Below are 19,560 nucleotides of genomic sequence, written 5' to 3' on the forward strand. Positions count from 1 at the left end.
ACTATCATACCATGACAAATGGCATACATAAAGTTTGTTGTACATAGAGTGTGGGGGGTCCATAGCACTAATACGGGAAGGTGGTTGCCGCCCTTGTCCTTGCCGTTGGCCTGCCATGGCGGCGTCGATCACTGGCTCACTTAGATCACGAGTTAGTTAATTTTGTGATAAGAGTGAGGGTTGAGAGTGAGCGGGGTGAGGGTTGGTCTGTTCAGTTATAGCTATCTAAGCAGGATAATGTCCCTACTTAGAAAATGTGGCAAATTGCATTCATTATTGATGGTTTTGTAGCAAATTGCATGAGCAAGTGGTTCACATTTTTTCATTAAGTCATATAATTTTTTGGTTAGGATAGAAGGGTAAATGCATTGGTTGCTTTCCTCGAGAGTTAATAACAAACATTTTTTATTAGGATAGAATGGTAAATAGCATTTGTTTCAAGACTTAATAATAGACATGGCGGCGTATTAGTTGCATGCCCAACAATGGACATCATATTTTTCTTTCATATTTTTCTTTCGTGATAATACAAGTGTCAATGGCTCGGGAGACATCAGATCTGGCTTCTTGGCTTGGGGGGACGGCACACGCCTTCTCCCCCTTAATGGTGATGGTAGATCAGCATGAACATCGAGGGAGGGATTAGGGCGGAGAGCGGGGCCGTTGGTAGGGGACTCCTCTGCAGGATCAAAAGTAGGTCTGGAGGGGGAATGATTAGACTACTTGACCCAATAAAAATCTAACATTTTTCCAATTTTAGTTGTGGCAGATTTTAGCAATTAGCACTAGTCAAGCAATCAATCTACGCATGCAATTTTAAGAGTGTAGCAGCGGAAAGTAAAACATTACATATGAAGGTAAAGGGAAGGGTTTGGAGAGAGAAAACACAATGATGACACGGAGATTTTTGGCGTGGTTCCGATAGGTGGTGCTATCGTACATCCACATTGATGGAGACTTCAACCCACGAAGGGTAACAGTTGCGCGAGTCCACGGAGGGCTCCACCCATGAAGGGTCCACGAAGAAGCAACATTGTCTATCCCACCATGGCCATTGCCCATGAAGGACTTGTCTCACTCGGGTAGATCTTCATGAAGTAGGCGATCTCCTTGCCCTTACAAACTTTTTGGTTCAACTCCACAACCTTGTCGAAGACTCCCAAGCGACACCTAACTAATCTAGGAGACATCACTCTTCAAAAGGTAATAGATGTTGTGTTGATGATGAACTCCTTACTCTTGTGCTTCAAATGATAGACTCCCCAACACTCAACTCTCTCTCACAGATTTGGATATGGTGGAAAGATAATTTGAGTGGAAAGCAACTTGAGAAAGTGTGACGCCCGGATAATTAGGCTACAGTAATCCCATGTTAATGATACCAAGTCACCACGGTTACTGTTGTTAATCTCGCATTAGTTCAAAATCGATTCAAATTCAAATTTGAATTTAAGTCAAACAATAAAAGTTTCCAAACATTAAAACTAAAATGCTCTAAACGTGACAAATAATTCATGAGTAATGATGGTGGAGAAAACACATTTTTAAAACATGTTTAAATGCTCGAAAGTAATTAACACTGTGGCTAAAACAATTAAATAAATGACTTTTGAGTTTTATAAAATCCTAAACTATTTTATTTGGAAGTCAAGCTTTTTATGGTAGAGGCTTAATTTACAACACTAATTTAGGCGCTAATTATTTATCTTAATAGAGTTAAATAAATTAGAAGTTAAAAGAAAACAGAAAATAAAATAAATAAAAAGGAAAAAGATAAAACACACAAAAAACAAAAGGAAACCCCCCCCCATGGGCCAACCGACCCAACAGGCCGGCCCACCCCGATCCACATAACCCACTACTAACCCCCCCTACTACTCCGTAACCCTAACCCACGACCGCACAACCCTTTTGGGTCCAGGGCCTCGCCCTCGACGCCGATCGCCGCCTTCTGTGCCACCGCGGCGCTCCTCGCCCCTTGCCGTCACCGGCGTCGCTCGACGCCCTGACGCCCCGTCCTCCACCTCGACCTCCCCGACTGGATCTAGGCCGCGCCCCGGGCGCCCCCGCCGCACACCGTCGCTGCCTCCTCCCGCCACTACTTCGCCGGAGCCGCCCATCGTCGTCGTTGCCTCCTCATCCTCCTCCTCGAGCCACGCCACCCACACCTCTACAATGAGGGTGAGGAACACCTCCCCGCCTTCCCCACCTCTTTGCCGTGCACGCGCTCCAGCGCCCGCTCGTGGCCACCACCGCCCCGCACGCACTCCCGCCGCGCGCACCGCGTCCAGGCATTGCCCGGCCCCGCCTACGGCCGCAGCCAGACCCGTGTTCGTCACTGTAGCCCGCCTCTGCCCCGCGCACACATCGCAACCCTTCCCTCCCCTCCGCTGGCCCCGCACAGGCGCTCGTCCACCCGCGCCCCCTCTCACCAAGCCCGGCCATGGACGGTCCCTGCTCCAGCTACTGCTGCTCCCTCCTGCATTCTCGCCTGCTTCGACGATTGTCCGTCTGCGCCGCTCCACTCGCCGCGGCTCCGGATGGCCACCGCCCCTTTTGTCGTGACCCCGTCCCGCTGTGGCCATCGCCGGCCTCCTCTGTGAGGCCGGGCATGTTGCCCCGCATGGGTCAATGACCACTGGGACCCGCCCCTAAGAGAACGAAAAAGAACAAAAGAAAAGTAAAGAAAAGTAAAATAGATAATAAGTAATAATTAAAATGATTAATTAGTCAATTAACTAATTACTTAGTGAATTATTTAACTTAATTAATTTGACTTAAATAATCTAAACCTATGTTAAACTAGTTACATTTGTTAACTAAGTAAACAGTGTATGACAGGGGCCCCCACCCCTGTTGACCAGTCAAACTTTGACTGGTCAACTAGGCCCCCTGGTCCCACATGTCAGCCAGTGTGCCCTTTTGTGTACATTGTGCTGTGTGCACATAGCATTTTAACATTTGTTTTCGAATTAAAATTAATTCCAGAATATTGTTAAAAACTTTGAAATTTCATATAAAATAATCTGTATCTCGGATGAAAATGTTTTATACATGAAAGTTGCTCAGAACAAAGAGACAAATCCGAATACACGGTCCTTTCACCCGCCACACATCCCTAGCATAGCAAACATGCAACTTTTCCCCTCTGCTTCATCTGTCCGAAAACGCGAAACACCGGGAATACTTTTCCGGATGTCCCCCCCTTTGCCAGTAGCACCTACCACTGTGTTAGGTCGCCTCTAGCACAAGGTTTTGCCATGTCATGCTTTGTGATGCAATTATTTGCTCCGTTATTTATTGTGTTCCCCCTTCGCTACTTTTTTGGTAGACACCGAGGCTGACGCTGCTCCTGACACTGACTACATCCTTGACGACCAGACCTTTTCAGCAGAGCTTCCAAGCAAGCCCCCCCTCACTTGATCACCAGATATCGCCTATTCTTCTCTCTACTGCTTGCATTAGAGTACTGTAGCATGTTGCTGCTTTCCGTTAATCCTATCTTGATGCATAGCCTGTCTTTGCTACTACTGTTGTTACCTTTACCTGCAATCCTAAATGCTTAGTATAGGATGCTAGTTTATCATCAGTGACCCTTCATTCTTGTCCCTCTGCCATGCTATACTATCGGGCCGTGATCACTCGGGAGGTGATCACGAGTATATACTTTTATACATAATACATGATATATGTGGTGACTAAAGTCGGGTCGGCTCGTAGAGTACCCGCAAGTGATTCCGATGTGGGGGCTGAAGGGACAGGTGGTTCCATCCCGATAGTGGTGGGCCTGGGTTACCGACGGCCCCCAACTGTTACTTTGAGGCGGAGCGACGGGGCAGGTTGAGACCCCCTAGGAGAGAGGTGGGTCTGGCCCTGGTCGATGTCCGCCGTTACATTAATTAACACGCTTAACGAGATCTTGGTATTTGATCTGAGTCTGGCCACTGGCCTATACGCACTAACCAACTACGCGGGAACAGTTATGGGCACTCAACGTCGTGGTATCAGCCGAAGCCTTCTTGACATCAGCGACTGAGCGGCGTGCGCCGGGTTGGACCGCGTAATGCAACTTCCTTTGTAATGGAGGTTGCTAGGTCTGCTCACCGGTCGCGTATGCAACGTGCAGGTGTGCAATGGGCGATGGGCCCAGGCCCCTGTGCACATAGGATTTAGACTGGCGTGCTGACCTCTTTGTTGTGCCTAGGTAGGGTTGCGACGTGTTGATCTTCCGAGGTCGGGCATGACCCAGGAAAGTGTGTCCGACCAAAGGGAATCGAGCATGTTGGGAATTGTCGTGCACCCCTACAGCGAAGTTATCTATTCGAATAGCCGTGTCCCTCGGTAAAAGGACGACCCGGAGTTGTACCTTGACCTTATGACAACTAGAACCAGATAATTAATAAAACACACCCTTCCAAGTGCTAGATACAACCCGGTGATCACTCTCTCATAGGGCGACGAGGGGAGGATCACCGGGTAGGTTTATGCTATGCGATGCTACTTGGTGAACTTACCATCTACTCTCTTCTACTGCTTCAAGATGGAGGCTGCCAGAAGCATAGTCTTCGATAGGACTAGCTATCCCCTTCTTATTCTGGCATTCTGCAGTTCTGTCCACATACACTCCCCCTTTCATTGATACCAATGCATATGTAGTGTAGCTCCTTGCTTGCGAGTACTTTGGATGAGTACTCACGGTTGCTTTGCTCCCCCCTTTCCCCTTTCTATATCCGGTTGTTGCGACCAAACGTTGGAGCCCAGGAGCTAGATGCCACCGACGACGACGACCCCTACTACACTGGAGGTGCCTACTACTACGTGCGGGCCGCTGACGACAATCAGGAGTAGTTAAGAGGGTCCCAGGCAGGAGGCCTTGCCTTTTCGATCGTTGCTACTTTTGTCCTAGCCTTCTTAAGGCAATCTTGTTTAACTTATGTTTGTACTCAGATATTGTTGCTTCCGCTGACTCTTGTGTTTTCGAGCTTATGTATTCGAGCCCTTGAGGCCCCTGGCTTGTAATATAAAGCTTGTATTATTTTAATTTGTGTCTAGAGTGATGTTGTGATATCTTCCCGTTAGTCCTTGATCTTGATCATACACATTTGCGTGTATGATTAGTGTACGGTCAAATCGGGGGCGTCACAGGAAGGCTAGAAATCAAGATTCTTGTGGTTGGACTGGAATATCTTGATCTTAACACATGCGTAGGTGGTTCTCTCTCAGAAAATGTAGGTTGGAAGTGTAGGCACGTTCTGATGGCTCACTCACATATGGAGAAGGGGGTGGAGGGGTATATATAGCCTCCACACAAAATCCAACCATTACACACATTTGACCGATCTCGGTTAGACCGAATAGAAGAACTCGGTGAGACCGATTCAGTTCAAAATGTGAGCATTAGGAATCTCGGTGGGACCGACTGGAACAACTCGATGGGACCGATGTGCTAGGGCTAGGGAAAAACCTCATCTCGGTGAAGCCGATTGCTTGAACTCGGTGAGATCGATTTCAGCAAAGAGCAAACATAGAGTTGGTCAAGCAAACTCGGTGGGACCGATTACACAGATCGGTGATACCAAAATAATTGCAACAGGAAACGCAGAGTTTGCGAGGCCATTCGTTGAGACCGAGATCCGTATCAGTGTGTCCGAGGTGTTAGGGTTTCTGGCAGTGGCTAGGTCAAATGAACTCGGTGACGCCGGATAGAATTTTTCGGTGGGGCCAGTTTGACTTTGGGTTTTGGACATATCTGGAAATGAGAAAGTGGTTGAGGGATTTGGAGCAATATCACTAAGCATTTTGAGCAAGTATACCATTAAGCGACACCTCATCCCCTTTTAATAGTATTGGCTTTCCTATGGACTCAATGTGATCTTGGATCACTAAAATGTAAATGAAGAGTCTTGAGCTTTAGCCAATATGTGTCCTTAGCATTTTGAGGGGTCTACATCTCTAGTCCATGCCATGCCATTCCTTGAACTTTCTGAAATATTTAACTTGAATGGATATTAGTTCAATGAGCTATATGTTGTTATAAATTACCAAAACCACCCGGGGATTAGTTGCACTTTTAGTCTCCCCCTTTTTGGTATTTTTTTGACCTTGAAAACAGCAGGAGAGGCTCATACTGTGTTGCATTAAAATAAAATGGAGTTACATCATATGTACATACTCTTGAGGGAAAGCCCTCAAAAGGGGGGGGGGGGAATGAAAAGAGTCAAATAGGGGAAACTAATACAAGTAGTGGGTGACTGAAAAGATCAGTGGAGAGGATTAAATTACAAAGCTAGGGCAAATAAAGTAATGTAGTCCCAATGAGTTTTGTCAACTCTAAATTTGAGCCAGAGGAGGTCCTTCTTGGTTCTCCCTCTCCAAGCTGCCAAAGAAGGTGGTATCTGCCTGAAAATAAAGTTGTTCCTTTCCTTCCAAATATTCCAGGCCACAATCCCCACAAATTCAAAGAAAAGTTCCCTGTTAAAAGATTGCCTAGCAGCTTGGATGGCTTCTATTCTGGAGAGGTTCAAGTTCCAAACAATCCCCACTTTCTGCCAGCAAGAAGAGCTGAAGGGACACGTGAAAATTAAATGCTCAATGGTTTCTTCCACCCCAGCACTACGGAGGACGTAGTTGAATCCTTCATTAACATTAAAGTGGCGTCTTCTGAGCATGTTCCTAGTATTTAATCTGTCTGCCAGCAAAAACCACATAAATACCTTAAGTTTCATATGCAGTTTAGATTTCCAAATCCAAGCAAAAGGAGGAGGCGCCACAATGTCCTTATGACAATGCTCATAGAATTTTTTGGGAAAATACACTCGCCCCCAGACATAGATCCAAGAGTCCGCTGCATCCGAGTGATTGAGGCTTTCCGGTTTGAAAGAAAGCACTAATTGAAGTTCCTCGAACGCTTCTGGCAAGAGGGAGATGTGAAACATGTCGGACCAATCATTAGAAGCATAGAACTCTGCCACCGAGCAGTCCTCATTAATGACAAAAGAAAAGAGGCATGCAAAATGATCTGCCGGAAGAACCTCATGCCATTTGTCATGCCACATGGCAATATTTTTACCATTACCAACCAACGGGGAAGATATACCTCTGAAAATTGGCATTGGCTTGCAGATTTGCTTCCACCAAAAAGAACCACAAATCGGGGACGCGTGAGGCACAGAATTCAAGTAGTAAGAGTCCCATATGAGTCTGACCCAAGGCAGCTCGGCCCTGTAAACGGGCCCCTGAAGCGCCCCTTTTTGGTAATTGATGACAACATATGGATCAAAGCTTCGACAAATGATAAAATGAATGAAATACATCGTTGCTTTGAGAAGTATGTGATAAGCAAGAGCTCCCCCTAAATTTGTGCATTATTTAAAACTTGCTTTTGAATGCAAATGCATAATCAATTAGGATCATGGGTCACTTCTTCCATGTCACATACATCTTGGTGGAGCGCTCAAAATGATAAGAGTTAAATAACATGCACTCATCACCAAGGATACAAGTGATTGATCATACACAAATATTCATGGATATAATCATACAGGCACACATTAAGCGTAATATGATCACATGATCACATAAGTATCTCACGAGCATAACACAAATTGTAGCATAGGAATCAGACAACCAAACGACCAAAGTAGCAAGAGTAGCAAATGAAACCAACCAACAAAAACAAGAGGCACTCTCTCTCTCTCGAAGCCTATGATCTATAAACTTTATCCCCCTTTGGCAACAAGTTACCAAAAAGTTCAAAAACGTATAGTGCTATATGAAACTCTAAGCACGATCTCTGGGAGATCCTGAAGGGGTCTTCTGGCTTGTTGCTCCGGTGTGCATAGACGACGTGGAGAGGATTCCATATGCAAATGCCTCGAAAAAAGTCTGTGGACCTGGAGGAGTTGACATTGGAGGTACAACTATGACAGTGGCTGCAGGTGCTGAAAAGTGGTAGTCCTGGAGTCTTTGGCAACTGGCACAACTGATGATCTTTGTGCCCTTGGCACTCTCTCGAATGTGTCTGTTGTGCATCTATCATCCCTGCCCTCAGCATCCTCTTGAAGCTTCTCCGCAATAGTTTGAATCTCAGTGGCCTTCACATCTAGGTTATGTATATTAGTCTCAATGATCCTCTCAAGACTTTTCTGATTTTGAGACAAGGTGGCCAAGCTTTGCTCAATTCTCATGGTGGCCTCAAGCAGATAATTGAGTTGATCTTGCTTGGTCTTGAGATTCGCAATTAAAGCATTTGGGGCACTTGCTGCCTTTTCTATTTTTGCAGCCTTTGCTTTCTCTATCTTCTGCTGGGCTTCTGCACATGTAGGATGTGAAGCATCCATGAAAACCTCATTGTCCTCAAAGTCTAGACTCAGGGGAAGATGCTCTCTGTCCAGTAGATATGTCCCAATTCCCATCTTGGAGTTGATCAAAGTCTGAATGTGAGGGGCATATCCACAAGACCTCTTCTAGTCTGCTGCTCTTCTCTTCACAGTCTCTACAATCAAGCTCATCACCTTGAATTTCTATGGGACATCAAACAAGTGAAGCAAGTTGATGGAGTGACCACGAATCATCCTATGATCTCCTAACTTGGGCAAAAGAGTGTGCCTCAAGATGGTGTTCATGGTGGTCAGTCCAGCAAGCAAATAGTATATAGAACCAAACTTGTGTGTGTCCAATGCTGCATCTGGGATTGGCTTGTACATGTTAGCCATGGAGTTGTGATCCTTCCTAGGCTCACTGTACACATCAAGATCATCTTCAGCTTCCTCGGGGACGTTGATCAGTTTGGCCCATTGAAAGTACAACTATCCCTGGGTGGTTTTGGTAATTCCTAACAACATATAGCTCATTGAGCTAATGCTACTTCAAGATAAACATTTCAGGAAATCTCAATGATTGGCATGGCATGGATGAGAAATGTGGACCCCTCAAAATGCTAAGGACAAAGGATTGTCTCAAGCTCAAAGCTCAGGACTCTACATTTTTTCATTTTAAGTGATCCAAGATCACATTGAGTCCATAGGAAAAGCCAATACTATCAAGAGGGGGTGAGGTGTTGCTTAATGAGTTTCTTGCTCAAAGTGCTTAGTGATATGCTCCAAAAACCCTCAACTACTTTCTCACATCCACATATGTCCCAAACCAAAAGTCAAACTCGGCCCCGCCGAAACAGTCTATCCGGAGCCACCGAGTTCAGTTGATATAGCCACTGCTAGAAACCCTAGTCTTTTTGGTCTTACCGATAGGGATCTCGGTCTCACCGAGATGGGATTGTAATCTCTCTGTTTCCCTTTGTAATGTTTCGATCAAACCGAGATGAGCGATCGGTCCCACCGAGATCGCAATGCAAACTCCGTGTTTCCCTTCCGTAACATTTCGGTACAACCGAGATGAGCGAATCGGTCCCACCGAGTTTGCCTAACCAACTCTCTATTTGTCTATTACCAAAATCGGTCCCACCGAGTTTGTGTAATCGGTCTCACCGAGATTACGTTATGCCCTAACCCTAACGAAATCGGTCTCACTGAGTTGACATGTCGGTCCCATCGAAAATCCTAATGGTCACATTATAAACTAAATCGGTCTGACTGAGTTTCATGATTCGGTCCCACCGAGTTTGGTAAATTGTGTGTAACGGTTAGATTTTGTGTGGAGGCTATATATACCCCTCCACCCACTCTTCATTCATAGAGAGAGCCATCAGAACATGCCTACACTTCCAACATATATTTTTTGAGAGAGAACCACCTACACTTGTGTTGAGGTCAAGATATTCCATTCCAACCACATAAATCTTGATCTCTAGCCTTCCCCAAGTTGCTTTCCACTCAAATCATCTCTCCACCAAATCCTATCCCATGAGAGAGAGTTGAGTGTTGGGGAGACTATCATTTGAAGCACAAGAGCAAGGAGTTCATCATCAACACACCATTTGTTACCTCTTGGAGAGTGGTGTCTCCTAGATTGGTTAGGTGTCACTTGGGAGCCTCCGTCAAGATTGTGGAGTTGACCCAAGGAGTTTGTAAGGGTAAGGAGATCGCCTACTTCGTGAAGATCTACCCTAGTGAGGCAAGTCCTTCGTGGGCGACGACCATGGTGGGATAGACAAGGTTGCTTCTTCGTGGACCCTTCGTGGGTGGAGCCCTCCGTGGACTCGCGCAACCGTTACCCTTCGTGGGTTGAAGTCTCCATCAACGTGGATGTACGGTAGCACCACCTATCGAAACCATGCCAAAAATCTCCGTGTCTACATTGCGTTTGCTCCCTCAAAACTCCTCCCTTTACCTTCATATGCAATTGTTTTACTTTCCGCTGATATACTCTTAGAATTGCACGTGTAGGTTGATTTCTTGATTTGTGCTAAGTTGCTAAAATCTGCCAAGAATTAAAATTGGGAAAAGGCTAGATTTTTATTTGGTCAAGTATTCTAATCACCCTCCTGTAGACATACTTTCGATCCTACAAGTGGTATCAGAGCTTTGGTCTCCATTTGCTTTGATTTCCATAGCTTTTGGTGGTCATAGCCTTGGTTTCACAACCTAGGAGAGTATGGCGTCTAGCAAGGGAAATTACCACCGTAGAGGTCCTTACTTTGATGGTACTAATTTTGCTAGTTGGAAGCATAAGATGAAAATGCATATTCTTGGACATAACCCCGCCGTTTGGGCTATTGTGTGTATTGGCTTGTAATGTGAATTCTTTGATGGGAGAGAACCGAACCGTGAAGCTACCACGAAAGAGTTGAAGATGCTGCAATACAATGCTCAAGCTTGTGATATTCTCTTCAACGGATTGTGCCCTAAAGAATTCAACAAAATCAGCCGTCTTGAGAATGCAAAGGAAATTTGGGATACTCTGATTGATATGCACAAAGGTACCGACTCCATCAAGGAATCCAAATTGGATGTGCTTCAAAGTCAACTTGACAAGTTCAAAATGAAGGATGGTGAAGGTGTCGCTGAAATGTACTCTAGGCTTGCTCTCATTACAAATGAGATTGCCGGCTTAGGAAGTGAAGAGATGACCGATAGAGTCATCATCAAGAAGATCCTAAGAGCCTTGGATGGCAAATATGATACCGTGTGCACATTGATCCAAATGATGCCCAACTACAAAGATCTCAAGCCAACGGAAGTCATTGGAAGAATTGTTGCTCATGAGATGTCACTCAAGGATAAGGAAGATCTCCACAACAAGTCAAGTGGTGCCTACAAAGCCTCATGTGATGCTCCCACATCATCAAGTGAGAAACAAACCTTCAATGAAGAATTGATCCTAATGGCGAAGAACTTCAACAAGTTCTACAAGAGTAGAAGCAAGGAAAGAAGTTCCAATTCAAGGTCCAACAATGACAAAAGATCTTATAGTCGTGAGTGTAATTGCTACAATTGTGGAAGACCCGGACACTATTCAAATGAGTGTACGGCTCCTTACAAAAGAAGAGAAGATTCTCCCAAAGAAGAAGTAGGAGAGAAGAATCACCGCCAAGAGAGAGGAGTAGAGATGATCATTATGAACGAAGACCCTCTCGGAGAAGCAAGGATTCAGAGAGGAAGGACAAATCATCAAAGAGCTACACAAAAAGAAGACATCAAGCTCATGTTGGTGAATGGGTATCTGGCTCCGACTCCGACAATCACTCCGAAAGAAGCTATCACTCTGACTCCTAATATACTCAAGATGAAGGTGTTGCCGGTCTAGCACTTGTGTCAACCGACTCCTACGACATATTTGACTCACCAAATGAAGGAATTGGAAGATGCTTCATGGCTAAAGGTCCAAAGGTAACACACCCCGAGTATGTTGATTTCAATAGTGATGAAGATGATTTGCTAGGAGATGATGATTTACTTGTTGACAACTCTAGTTATGAAAACTATGATCAACCTGCTATTAATCATAATAATCAAGATAAAACGACTGACGATGATAAGAAGAAGATTGAGCGTCTAACTAAAGAACTAAACACTCTTAAGTTAGCTCATGAAACTACCTTGGAAGATCATCGAGAACTTTTAAAGACTCACGAGAAGCTACGCTTTGAAAAACTCAACCTTGAGCAAGAGCATGAGTTCTTAAAAGCAATCAATGATGATCTTCGCAAGAAAAGTTCTTCTTACATTGCCAAGCGTTTACTCATGTCTACTTACATGCCACAAGTTAAATCTAGCAACAAGAGTAAGAAAGATTCTTCTTCTAGTAGTAACAACAATCATGCTAAATCCAATATTGTTGCTTCTAGTAGTTATCTTGATTACACTAATGATTCTCTTAGCCAAGTTACACTTGAGCAAGAAAACAACTTATTGAAGGGAATTATAGAGAAAAGTGTTTACAAGAGCCTTGCTGGGAGTAAGCAATTCGAGGAAATAGTACACAAGCAAGGAAGACACCGGAAGAATCAAGGTGTAGGTTTTGAACGAAAGTTCAATGCCAATGGAGTTGAGTGGGAAGAAGATCAATACCCTAAGACGAAGTTTGTTCCTCAACAAGAGAAGTATGATTCTACTTCTTTCCAAGGAACACATGCTCAAGATGATCTTCCACCGGAAGACCACAAGCTAAAAGGAAAGGACATGCTTCAAGAGGAGATTGATGCATTTGAAGAAGCACCTAAGGCCTTGGTCAAGTTGGTTCCCAAGACTACATCAAGTTCTACTTCATCAAGTACGACTACAACTCCAAGGATTCCCATCAAGATGGTGTGGATCCCGAAGAAGAAGAAGTAGAGAGTTCTTGAGGGTGACTCCGCCAACATACTTCACTCATATCATTTTGGCAAGGATAAGTGCAAACAACTTCCATATCTTGCACTAGCTCAAGGAGTCACAAACCCTCTTGTTGGTAAGACAAGGGACAAAAGGTAACCTAATGCTTTCATGGACATCATCCTATGTGAACATCACTCTATGTCTATGGATATCCTTGTTTGTTCCTTGTGGGACTAACCCGTGTAGGTATTGAAAGTGCAACTCACTCTAAAGGATTGCTCCAAAAGATCTACATCAACATTGAGCATCTACATCTTCAACACCTACATGAAGTCATCATCGACAAAACCCAAGGTTAGTTCATCCCTCTTAGGGGGGATATCACATCTAGGGGAAGCTTTACTCCAATCAATTGAGCTAAAGCAACTCTAATGGTGTGAACACAACAATGCTTTATGTAAAAGTGGCAACCCCACTTGTGCTTACACGATGAGTATGACCTACGATCAAATGTTCTCATTTGACTCCCAAGTCAATATACTCATATATAGATGACCTAGTCATCGCCAAATTGCTTGATAGATGCTAGAGTGATTGTGCATGCTTTGTCACATATTTCATTTGCCATCTTATTGTCTGAGCATGTTGGATGCATATTTTACTCACTCGAGGACATCCATTTGTTGCTTTGATTGTTTGGCTTTTTCTCTTTTGCCAATTGGATGGACAAGAATGCCTAAGAACTCCCTCTAGCTATCTAAGCTTTCCTCGGAGTTTGATCAAGTCAGGTTCGAACCACTCTGTGTGAGGAGCACTCGGAGTCCCCGATTCGTCATAGACTTAAACTTCCAAAACCTCTTTGTGCATTTCGGTATGACCGAGTCATCCATTTTGGTCACACTGAGATCACTAAGTTGATCAAGGTTTTCAATCTCGGTGCAACCGATTAGAACGTTTCGGTCACACCGAGTCGCAGTAACCGTTTGCAGTTCTGCATCTCGGTGCCACTGAGTCATTCCACTCGGTCACACCGATAGGGTCAGGTTATATATACTGATGGGTCAAATTTTGGAAAATTTTCCGAAACCCTTCACCCGCGCGTAACCTGCTCTGCCTCTTCGGGTATTCGGATCGTCCTCTCACCACCAGTGACCTCCCACCGCTGGTCTCTGCCGCCGTCAACGGCAATCTGCTCTGCCGTTGGTGCCGTAGCAAACACTCGCCGCTCTAGGGTAAGTGTTCGACCCCTTGTGCTGTCTTTTTCACTCTGATTCCTAGTACAAGGACAATGCCATGTTTCTTGCCATGATTGAGATTGATCCATCCAGCTAAAACTCCCTTAGGTCTAGATTGATTCGAAAATTTGAGGGTTAGCTCTCCGCAGAACTCATCTCGGACAGACCGAACTGTAGAAATCGGTCTCACCGATTCGGCCTTAGCCATTGCACATGTGCTTTTCGGTCTGACCAAAACGTGCAAATCGGTGTGACCGAGTTCAAGATTCTGTGAAACCCTAGCAATCTCGGTGCCACCGAATGGTGACTCGGCCTTACCGAGTTCACTAGTTTAGGTTCCAAGTGTTGCTTCGGTATCATCGAGTCTATCAATTTGGTAGCTCCGAGATCACTTCTGTAGAGAACTAAAACTAAGCTTTTTGACTCAATTATTTTGCAAAACCTCTGTACTTTGTGATACTCATCTACTCTACCTCATCTACAACCTATTCACAGGGTCTGCTGATAGTTTGCCTACAAGATGTCTAATCAAAGTGACAGCCAGAACAAGTCTGAAGAGCAGGTTCAGATGAGTGAGGGCACTAGTCCCTCCAGCTCTTCTGATGATGGAACCAGGAGCACTCCAAGCAACTTACCCAAGGCAGCAACCAGATCCAGGAAGAAGAGAACCTCAGAATCCGAGGATGAGGATTATGTGGCCATTGAGGATGAGGCCACTTCAAGGAAAAAGGTGCTGAAAAAGGAGTATGGCACAGCTGCTACAGTTAAGCCAGGGATGCATAAGAAGGCACCAACAAAGAGAGTTCCTATGTCTAAGGCCAGAGCATCCACTGCTGAAAACTCCAAGCCAACTGAAGAGGTAGTTGGAGAAGGGAAGAAAAGGAAGGAAAGGGTCAAGAAGACCACTGCCAGAGTGCTTGGCAGATCATCCATAATGAGAGGTTCATATGAAGAGGAAGAGGATGTTGCACCAGCTCCTAAGGCTCATAAGCTTTTGGGAGATGCAATCAAGTCAGGGGCTGCTCCATCAAAGCCTAAGTCTGTTCCCGAAGCTCCAGCTCAGAAGTCTGCTCCAAAGAGAAGCACTAGAAACATTTCAGCTGTAGAAAAGAACAAGGCCCAGTGCCTGAAGCTGCTGAAGAAGAGGAAGATGACTCACTTGTTTTGAGAAAGCTGAAGCCCAAGATCCCTGGCCACAATGATGCACATCTTGTTGTAGAAAACATGAAAATCGGGAAGGATTCAGGATTGAGATTATGGAGACAGTCTGATCCATATGCTGTTAGGAGGAGAACTGATGTGGATTACAGGTTTCACACTAAGGAACAACAAGACTTCTATGAGACAATCCTGCTTGACAAGAAGCCCATAATGTGTGACATGAGATGGGTTGACTGGGAGTACATCAAGGAGAATGAAGATCACTATCCAGGTGTATATGACAGCTTCAAAGCATGTGGAGTTGATACATTTGTTGCCCAGAAGCTCACCAAGTGGAATGATGAGGTGATCATGCAGTTTTACTCCACTGCCCACTTCTACCCCGATGGGAAGATCATTTGGATGTCTGAAGGTACAAGGTACCAATCTACTATTGATACGACTCAAATAACTTTGAGTCGATTTTGTGGGATGTCCCTGATCTTTCACCGGCGCAAAGAGCTAGCAGAATATACTTGATCGGAGGCAGACATACTAGAGCAGACAGAGATATATATGTGTAGAGATGTGTACGTGTGGAAGAACTTGGACTAGATGGATCGGAAGTAGTAAACGTGGTGTAGTAGTACTAGAGCTAGATGGAGGGATTAAGCTGATGGTGATTAGCGGCAGCGACGGCGACGGAGTATTTAGCAATAATAAGCACTAGCAGAAGTAGATGGAGAAGAACGGGAAGCTAGCTAGATTGACCCTTGTAGATCAAGAATCAAACGACACTTGTGCCTTGGCGATCCAAGCTGCCGAAACACATGCAATTATCAAACCCTAGACAGGGACGCAGAAGTACAGATACGCATCCATCAGATGAGTTTTCTTCCTGAACTAAAACCTGACCCCTCGACAGAAACTGCACCCCTTGCTTATATAAGTTGTGCGTAACACCTGGGCTAAGCCCGACCTAGACTAGGGCACGATGAGGACTCCTCATCAATTACAAGTTGTAAACTAGGAAATCTGAACAAACTAGTAAAAACAAATAAAAAGACACACGTACGTATACTTGCATGTATGGTTGCTAGGCCAAAACTAAAATGAACTTGATGGTGCAGCCTTCAAACTTTCATTCTGCTGGTTACGTTGAAGTATTGACAAGGTGTTCTGAACGTGGGCTTCACTTCTTCCTGAGGCACAAGCATAGCATATGGAACAGGCTTCACACCTAAAATCCCCTTCTGTTCTGTAGCACACATGATCTTCTTATGACGTAGAGCGGGAACCACATACTTTTGCATGTTGCTTTCATAGCGAGCCTCTCGATTGGCTGATATTTTACTTGATAGTAACGATGGAACGACAAGAGCACCTGCACTGTCCATATCATCCTCTCCCCCTTTAAGCGAAACCGTCCTCGGTTTCAGGGTACTCTTCAAAAAATTGTTGTATACAAACACATGATCAATCTTGATAGCATTGTTACCCATGGGCTGCAGCACACGTTTCATGCCAACATCTTGGAACACGTAAGTGTTCGACCTCCCCTCATGTATAGCGTTGCGATCATATTGCCACGGACGACCCAATAGCAACTGACACACATCCATTGGCACAACATCGCAAATCACCTCATCGTAATACATGCCAATATTAAACTTTACGCGTACCTTGTGAGTCACCTTCAAACGTCCGGAGTTGTACAACCACTCAATGCAATGTGGCTGCGGATGTGGCCATGCCTTCAATCCTAAAGCATCCACCACAAGCTTGCTTATGATGTTGGTGTAGCTCCCTCCATCAATAATCAACTTGCAACACTTGTTTTTGATCTTGCATTGTGACTGAAAATTTTTCCACCGCTGTCCCGAACTTGGAATTTGATCCTCTTTAGCTCGCTGCACCATGATGCATGGCAGGTCATCATAATCTAGAGGATAGCACATGATAGGATTAGATTCACTTTCCCCTTCCTTGGGCTCATCAGACTCTGAGTCAATTTTGTCTTCGGAAACATATCCATCATTAACAAGGAGCACTCTCTTCTTGTTCGGACAATCAATGCGTTTGTGTCCCCTACCTCCACATGTGTAACAAACAATCTCACTAGTACGCATAGCAGACTGCGCACTTAAATCAGCCCTTGAAGCCACTTTGCTCGCGGCCATAGATTCTTTGCTCATCTCATTGTGATCGGTAGCAGCTGACCTATAGGATGAAGCTGGCTTGACATTATCATCGTCATGTGAATAGGAACGTCGCCCCATGCTGAAATTGGTGCGGCCTTTGGAAACTTGCTTGGCTTTGACCCACTGTTCGGCACGCTCCGCCTGATGAAGAAGATCTTGCATATCATTATACTGCATCAAATCAACACGGTCACGTATATCCTCATTCAGCCCCTCAAAGAAGCGTGTCATTGTTGCATCATCAGACTCATGCACATTAGTTCTGATCATCAGAACTTGCATCCGTTGGTAATACTCATCCACCGTCATGGCTCCTTGAACAAGACGGCGAAGCTTTGTGTGTTGCTCCTTCTGAAAATAAGCTGGCACAAAGCGAGCACGCATTGTACGCTTCATCTCACGCCATGACTCTGGTCGTGCGTCATTGCGGTTGAGCTGATCCCACCAAATTAATGCATAACCTGAAAATTCAAGAGAAGCAAAACGAATCTTCCGCTCCTCAGAGTAACGGTGATTATCAAAAATCTGCTCCACACGCATCTCCCACTCAAGATACTCCTCGGGACCGGCCTTGCCTGTGAACGAAGGTATAGTAATTTTTATTCTACCAATACCTCCGTCCTCATCCTCATCGCGGCGCCGCCTTGGTCCATCATCACGGGGATGAGCATCCTGTCGTGGTCGGCGAGGCAAGTCGCCGCGAGCATCAGAACCATCCTCGAACTCAGCATCATTGTCGTCGTTGGTAACGTCCGCGTCACGGACATGGCGAGGTGCTCGCTGCTGCAGGGCATGTTGTTCCCTCGCTGGAGCAGCCGTGCCGGTTGCCCTTGCCTCTAGGCGACGGAGGGCTGCTTGCATGGCCTGGAACCCGTCGGTCACCGTCTCGTCGAGGGCCTTCATGCGGTTGTCGAAGTGCTGGTATGTAGTCTTGAACATAGCACGGACACCTGGGTCCAGATCGGGACCATATTGCGGCGGCCCGTCATCCTCCCGCACCTCATCCCCGTCACGCTTGCTTGCGGTTGACATCGCGCGCAGTGATAAACCTGGCGCTCTCTGATACCAGTTGATACGACTCAAATAACTTTGAGTCGATTTTGTGGGATGTCCCTGATCTTTCACCGGCGCAAAGAGCTAGCAGAATATACTTGATCGGAGGCAGACGTACTAGAGCAGACAGAGATATATATGTGTAGAGATGTGTACGTGTGGAAGAACTTGGACTAGATGGATCGGAAGTAGTAAACGTGGTGTAGTAGTACTAGAGCTAGATGGAGGGATTAAGCTGATGGTGATTAGCGGCGGCGACGGCGACGGAGTATTTAGCAATAATAAGCACTAGCAGAAGTAGATGGAGAAGAACGGGAAGCTAGCTAGATTGACCCTTGTAGATCAAGAATCAAACGACACTTGTGCCTTGGCGATCCAAGCTGCCGAAACACATGCAATTATCAAACCCTAGACAGGGACGCAGAAGTACAGATACGCATCCATCAGATGAGTTTTCTTCCTGAACTAAAACCTGACCCCTCGACAGAAACTGCACCCCTTGCTTATATAAGTTGTGCGTAACACCTGGGCTAAGCCCGACCTAGACTAGGGCACGATGAGGACTCCTCATCAATTACAAGTTGTAAACTAGGAAATCTGAACAAACTAGTAAAAACAAATAAAAAGACACACGTACGTATACTTGCATGTATGGTTGCTAGGCCAAAACTAAAATGAACTTGATGGTGCAGCCTTCAAACTTTCATTCTGCTGGTTACGTTGAAGTATTGACAAGGTGTTCTGAACGTGGGCTTCACTTCTTCCTGAGGCACAAGCATAGCATATGGAACAGGCTTCACACCTAAAATCCCCTTCTGTTCTGTAGCACACATGATCTTCTTATGACGTAGAGCGGGAACCACATACTTTTGCATGTTGCTTTCATAGCGAGCCTCTCGATTGGCTGATATTTTACTTGATAGTAACGATGGAACGACAAGAGCACCTGCACTGTCCATATCATCCTCTCCCCCTTTAAGCGAAACCGTCCTCGGTTTCAGGGTACTCTTCAAAAAATTGTTGTATACAAACACATGATCAATCTTGATAGCATTGTTACCCATGGGCTGCAGCACACGTTTCATGCCAACATCTTGGAACACGTAAGTGTTCGACCTCCCCTCATGTATAGCGTTGCGATCATATTGCCACGGACGACCCAATAGCAACTGACACACATCCATTGGCACAACATCGCAAATCACCTCATCGTAATAC

This window comes from Triticum dicoccoides, chromosome 4A (assembly GCF_002162155.2).
Source record: "Triticum dicoccoides isolate Atlit2015 ecotype Zavitan chromosome 4A, WEW_v2.0, whole genome shotgun sequence".
Classification (NCBI taxonomy): domain Eukaryota; kingdom Viridiplantae; phylum Streptophyta; class Magnoliopsida; order Poales; family Poaceae; genus Triticum; species Triticum dicoccoides.